The sequence below is a fragment of the Fukomys damarensis genome, unplaced genomic scaffold, assembly GCF_012274545.1.
Source record: "Fukomys damarensis isolate Sample0158 unplaced genomic scaffold, DMR_v1.0_HiC HiC_scaffold_3, whole genome shotgun sequence".
Classification (NCBI taxonomy): Eukaryota; Metazoa; Chordata; class Mammalia; order Rodentia; family Bathyergidae; genus Fukomys; species Fukomys damarensis.
The window spans coordinates 45,978,385-45,984,897 of NW_022900915.1; positions in this window are offsets into that span (position 1 = coordinate 45,978,385).

A 6,513-nucleotide genomic window follows, 5' to 3' on the forward strand; every position below is an offset into this window, starting at 1 on the left:
TATATATATATATATATTTCCTTAAAAATGTATTTCTTCATCCCTAAGCTTATATTTTCTTGCCTTATTTAAATAGGGATAAAAAGAGAATAAGAGAATACTATGTTTTTTTGTTTACATCGAGAGCATAAAAAATTCTGTTCTTCAACATCAAGGATGATGATGTCTGTAAAAGTTGGTTGAATTACTTGGCTAGTTGGTTTTGGTTTTCTTCCTGAATTTTTAAAATAATTATTTCTTTTTTAATTTTAGTTAGCAGATATCTTATATAAATAAACAACTGCCTTAAGGAGAGGGAGGCTTGTTGCAGGAGAGAGAGAGACAGAGACAGAGAGGGCAGGAAGCTTGCAGTGGGAAGAATCCCCCTGACCATACAAGAAAGGACCTACCTTGGGAGTGCAGCCCAAGGCGGAGGCCTCTTTGGGGCATGAACGGTCTTTGAGGTGAGCAGGGCTTGCATAGAAGAAAGTGCTCTGCAATCTAATTCTTTTTTCAGGTTTTTTGCTTTTACTTGTGTTAGTCATTTTATTTCATTTTGCTTGTTTTTGTAGATGCCCCTTCTTAGTTAAACACATGGTTCTCACTACTTGATTTCTGAAGCATTTGTCATGAATAGTTGTTGAGCCCCACACTTCCCCAGGGCAGGCCAGCACCACCCTTGGTGCCCTGGAGCGCACCTTGCAGGCCATGTCATTGGAGTATGCTGCTTGGTTCATGCAATATCTGAAGCCACATCACAAAGGCACTGGGGTTGGGGCTGAGGCATGAAGGCCATAGTTATGAGCTCCAGCAGACAGAGCAGAAGTGAACAGCAGAGAGGGCCTCTCTGAGGCTACGCAATAAAAATAGAAGCCCATTGGGAAAGATAAGAAAATATCTGCAATAAAGTCACACTCGGACACCATGGTAAGCAGAATGGTGGGCTCAGCTCCTCCCACAGAAACCCAGACTCACTTTGGGGAAAGAGCAGCTGAAACCTGCAGTAGAATTTTTCAGAGTTCAGTGATACAAGACGTCAGGGACCTCAGCTTGGGGCTTGCAGACAGATATCAGCCTGAATCTCAGCAGAGACATACCCTGAAGGTGGCCCTTAAAATATATATATATATTTTTTTTTTCTTTTCTTATCTTCTGTCTCTCCCTTGTACTTCTGCATCTCTCTCTCTTTGTTACTGTTCATGTCCCATTTCAGATTGTTTTTCTCTGTCTTTCCTTCTCTGGATTGTTGTTTTATAGGAAGTTGAATAGAGTTTCTAGCTACTCTACTGCTATCAGATTGCTCTGCACTTGAGACATCATCAATGCATCAAAATCTCCACCGTCAAAGACCGCAGTGATAGTGCTGATGTCACAAAAATGAAAGGAAAGAATTCCCAATGGACAGAGGCAAACAGAAGAAAATAAAATAGTATGGGATGATATGTCAAAGTGTAACCTAAATATGCAAAGTCTGTATTTATATAAATAAATAAATGAGTAAACAGGAAAAAGATACAGATTCCCATGCAGGGTGCTGAGTGCTTTATTTCTGCCATGTTAAATATGCCATCTCCAGCTTCATTTAGGGTGCACAATGGCCTTGCTCCGTGGAGTACTGAAAATAAAATAGTATGGGATGATATGTCAAAGTGTAACCTAAATATGCAAAGTCTGTATTTATATAAATAAATAAATGAGTAAACAGGAAAAAGATACAGATTCCCATGCAGGGTGCTGAGTGCTTTATTTCTGCCATGTTAAATATGCCATCTCCAGCTTCATTTAGGGTGCACAATGGCCTTGCTCCGTGGAGTACTTTGTGGATTGCAGGGAGGGCTCTGTGTGCCTGTACAAGTGTGAGATTACACAGGTGATCCTCACAGTCATCCAGAGTTGAAATCTGTGCCTCCTCTACAACTTGGCAAGGGGGAAAGGGACTGGCATCTTGTCTTGTGGTCATCTTTCTAAGAACAACACTCACATTCATGAGAAAGAATCTGACAAGGTCAAGTGAGAGGGACTGCAAAAAATGTAGCCCAAAACTACAGAGGTCATAAAAACTGAGGAAATCTGACAAATGTAATATAAATGTACTGTAACATGGTACATTAGATCAAATTGTGAACATAAGGATGACATTAGGTTACTAATAAGTAAATATAAATAATTTATGGTTTTTAATTAATACCAATACCATCATTAATGATATATATATTGTGACAGATATACCTACCATGTACGATGTTACTATTAAAGGAAACAGATGTGTGGTATACATGAACTTCCTAAAATTTTGTAAATACTTTGTAAAAACAAATTTACTGTATAATAAAATTTAAAAAATTAAATATATGTCACCTGTGCTTAATGTTCTGAAACCTACATTAGTATAAGCCAGCAGCCCCTGATATATATGTTCTATCTGTGTAATTTCCCCTTTTTCCAAATTCATCATTCGAGCATGTGAGCCCTCAGTGAGGCTTTCCATGTAGAAACATCTGTTATTATCTGGATTAATATATTAATATCATGCCCTGTTATTTCCAGGTATTGTTGAGCTGTGCTTCATCCTTCACCTACTGAGGGACTGCAGAGTTGCTGTTAAGGTTTGAAGGTGCTGAACAAGACCTCTATACACACCCAGACCCAGGATGTGTTTGGTCTGCATGTTTGAGGCATTGTAGTAAGTACCCATGGGCCGAGTTGCTGAGTCCTATGGTCAGAGCACTCTTCAGTATTTGGTGGGCTAAGAAGAAACCTCTTCCAAACTTGCTTTTCCCCTGAGGGAAAAAAATACAAAACCTGAGTAAAACACAAGCAATCATTCCTTGAAATTACTAGGCAATGACTAGTCCCTGGTACACTGGCCAGAAATTCAGGCTCAGCTGGAGAAACCTAGTAAGACAGTCCACTGGAAAATTTCTTCCAGACTTTAGTGCTGGGATCTGTGGCATTTTCAGGACAACAATTTATCAGCACTTCTAATCACTACATTGACCGCAATTGATATGGGCCGATGGAACAGGTTTATGAATCAGGGAACTAGAAAAGAGAAAGCTGGTCAGGGTGAACTCTGATTGAAAAGACTTCTAAAGTGAAAGAAAAAGGTACTGAATAGTTTCTCTGGTATGAAAAACTATAATGGTACATAGGATCCTAGTGATATAATTGACCATGTGAAATAGGAAGAAAGGGGAGAAGGGTGTGGAGGAAATGGGAAGGGTAGGGGATAGGTAATAAGGGAAAAGGAAAAGAAAATGAGAAAATGAAAAATTGGAAATAAAATATTTATAAATAGGGAAGGGAGTTGGGGGTGAAGGGAGGGCAGGGGTATAGGGAAAAGTGAGAACCAAGCCCTGTTATGTAAAGGCACAAGATCCCAGTGATGAATGTAACTGTACTGTATACCTAAAATGTGGCAATAAACTCAATGAGAAAAAAAAGAAACAAGATCAAATGTTGCTTAGCCATATCTCTCACTGTCCCTAAGTCACATGTGTTTAAAAGTCCCTGTGCTTGTGGCTCACTGCTGTGAGGATTTCCTTGCCATGAGTAGATGTCCCTTCTGTACCTGTCATAACTGAGAAATACTCACCGTTTGTACAGTGTAACCATGTGAGCTTCTTGTTCACTTGGACTATAGTAAGCCCTTTATACAGTAAATGGTCATAAATAAAGAAAAAAATGAACACAGAAAAAGTAAGATCCAGACAAAGCAGAAGCTGTCACCCATAAGAGAGCAGTCACAGTTGAAGTCCAGTTAAGAAACCAGCTTCTCAAAGTACAAATCATGTTCATTCACAAACAAAGAATAAGTTGGAGAATCTCTACAATTCATCATTCCTGGTGTTCAGGAATAACCAGACTTTACGCCCATATGGAGACCCTGAAAATGAATCAGACCTTGTAATAAATACACAGGGATAGTTATTTTGAATCTAAATTAATAAAAGAAAGTACATTTTCATCACACACAGAATGTCATTATAAGAAAAACATTATCAGCCAGGTGTGGTGTTGCACACCTGTCATCCCAGCACTCGGGAGGTTGAGGCAGGAGGATTACTGTGAGTTTGAGATCAGCCTGGGCTACATCATGAGTTCCAGAGTGGTCTCAACTACATCGTGAGAACTTGTCTCAAAAACAAAACAAAACAAAACAAGAAAAAGACTTTCAACAAATAAAAACTGTATGAGCAAATATAAATTATCAAATCAAAAATGCTAATTCCTAAAATAAAAGTTTTAATGAAGCAGTAAGTAAATTAATGGCAACACAATTGAAAATATGTAAGATGATGAACTAGATAAGAAAGAATACAGATCATGCCAGAAAACTATTTGTAGGTATAGTATCCAGAAGTTACTCAAATTTCAGAAAACTATTTGTAGGTATAGTAGCCAGAAATTACTCAAATTTAATGGAGTACAAGTTTTAAAGGCATAGGGTAGTAAAAATAAAGTCAAGCAGATTACATACATGCAAATAGACAAAACAAAGTAACCATGAGATTATTAAAATGTAAGTATACAGAATAATCTTAATTTGGCAAGATAAAATACATAAAGAGCAGAAAACAGACTAAAAACAAAGACAAGTTGTCATTAAAAATACTGATGGCCTTCATGAGGCAAGAAAAATGTATTAGGTATTGAAAATCAAACTTACACCATGAAACAAAAGCAGCTGTCAATTGTATTTTTTTTTATTTTCAGAAAGCATATGATTGAACACAAACAAAGATAAAAAAATTTTATTAGATAACAGAAGACTAAACAAAAGCGTCAGTGGTAGACCTAAGCTTAAAAAAAAAAAAATTCTAAGGAATTGAGAGAATGCAACTACACAGCACATTCATCTTCAACATTTCTCTCAAATGAAAAACTCAAGAAAAAATACTAGGGATAGTCAAAAATGAGTTTTTGTGGTTACTTTAATACATCAACCTGACTGGGCACAGGTGCGCCATGTACCCAGTAATGCACTATGTCTGTGTGTCTTTGATCCGGCTTCTGGGAAGCAGCTCATGGGCAGGAGGCTGAGTGCAGGAAGCAGCTCTGCACAGTGTAGGCAGCATGGGCCGGTCTCCCAGGCTCACGCAGAAGCAAAGAAGAGGAAGAGCGGATGGATGTGGTCTCTCCTTCAGCAGAGACACCCAGGTCTCCAGCCCTCTGCCAGCCAAGGGCCAGGGTCTCAGGCTGTAACACAGATCGAAATTCCACCCTTATAACTTTTTCTTTGTATGGAGGCATATGACCAAATATGTGCAAAGGCCAAAGAGTAATCATATAGGAGTGTTTGAACTATACTCTAATTTACTTAAAAGTGATGTCTATTTAAAAACGAAAGTTGTAATACTGATGATGGCTATAACTATGATTACACAAGTAACACCTATGACAAATGTAACGGACCGAATGGGAACTAAGATTTTACACAGGGTAGGGTTATATTTTACAAGTAGCATGTTACTAACTGAAAGTAAAGTAAGAAAATTTAAGTATGTATATTTTAATTAGTAGCACTTTTGTTCGTGAACATAATTCTTTTGACTACTCAAGATGCAAACCAATTTGGACAAGAATTGAATCAATGTTGACCTTATGGGGAAATTTGATTCTGTTCTTGTCCAATTTGGGTTGTCATCAGAATCATGGAAAAAATTGAGTTCATGAACTAGGCACCACCTTACTAGGAGGATTAAACATACATAAGAAAGATAGACAACACGCTTTTATACAATTATAAAACATATTCAGATGATCTCTAAAGCTGACAGAAAATAAAAAGACAGGAACAAAAAGAGAAGACGCCAAAAGAAAATAATATTTACTAGCAGAATCAGTGGATTGGCGTTTTTTCTGTAATTGTAGTGTTAAGCTTATATATAGCTAACAGATGTGAGGCACGATTTTTTAGACCCCCCCGGGCTAAGAATGACTTTGAGATGTTCCTTTTCAGTTCTGTTAAAATCAGTTGGTTGTATAAATTTTGTTTGGTGATAACTGCTTTGAGAAAACGGACCCAGCATACTATGAAGAAGTAAAAAGTGCAAGGCTAAGGATAAACAGGACCAGTGTGGCTGTCTTATGGAATGAACAGTCACTGATACAATCAATAATCAATCATCACAAGTTCTCTTATTTGCATCTTTATTGTTAATCAAAAAGTTTGAAAATTCCATTTGAAGGTACTATGACACACGCTCACACACACACACACACACACACACACACATTAAGTATCCTTCAGGTGTGAGAAAGAAAGCAGCCTCCATGCAGTGATGGACAGCTACTGATGTGCACACCTATTAAATTAGAGAAGAGAAGCCAGACAATACCAGTCGTATGTAACAATAACAAAACAGATGTGATTTTCCTCCTGATGGATGAAACACAGGATCGATAAACCAGGAAATCTTGAAGAGTATTTACTGTATGAGCTGAGCAAAGAGTGGGAAGGACAGGAAGAAAGGCAACTTTTGTCAGGAAAAGTATTTTTTGTTTGTTTTAAATCCCTTTAGTGTTGAGTAA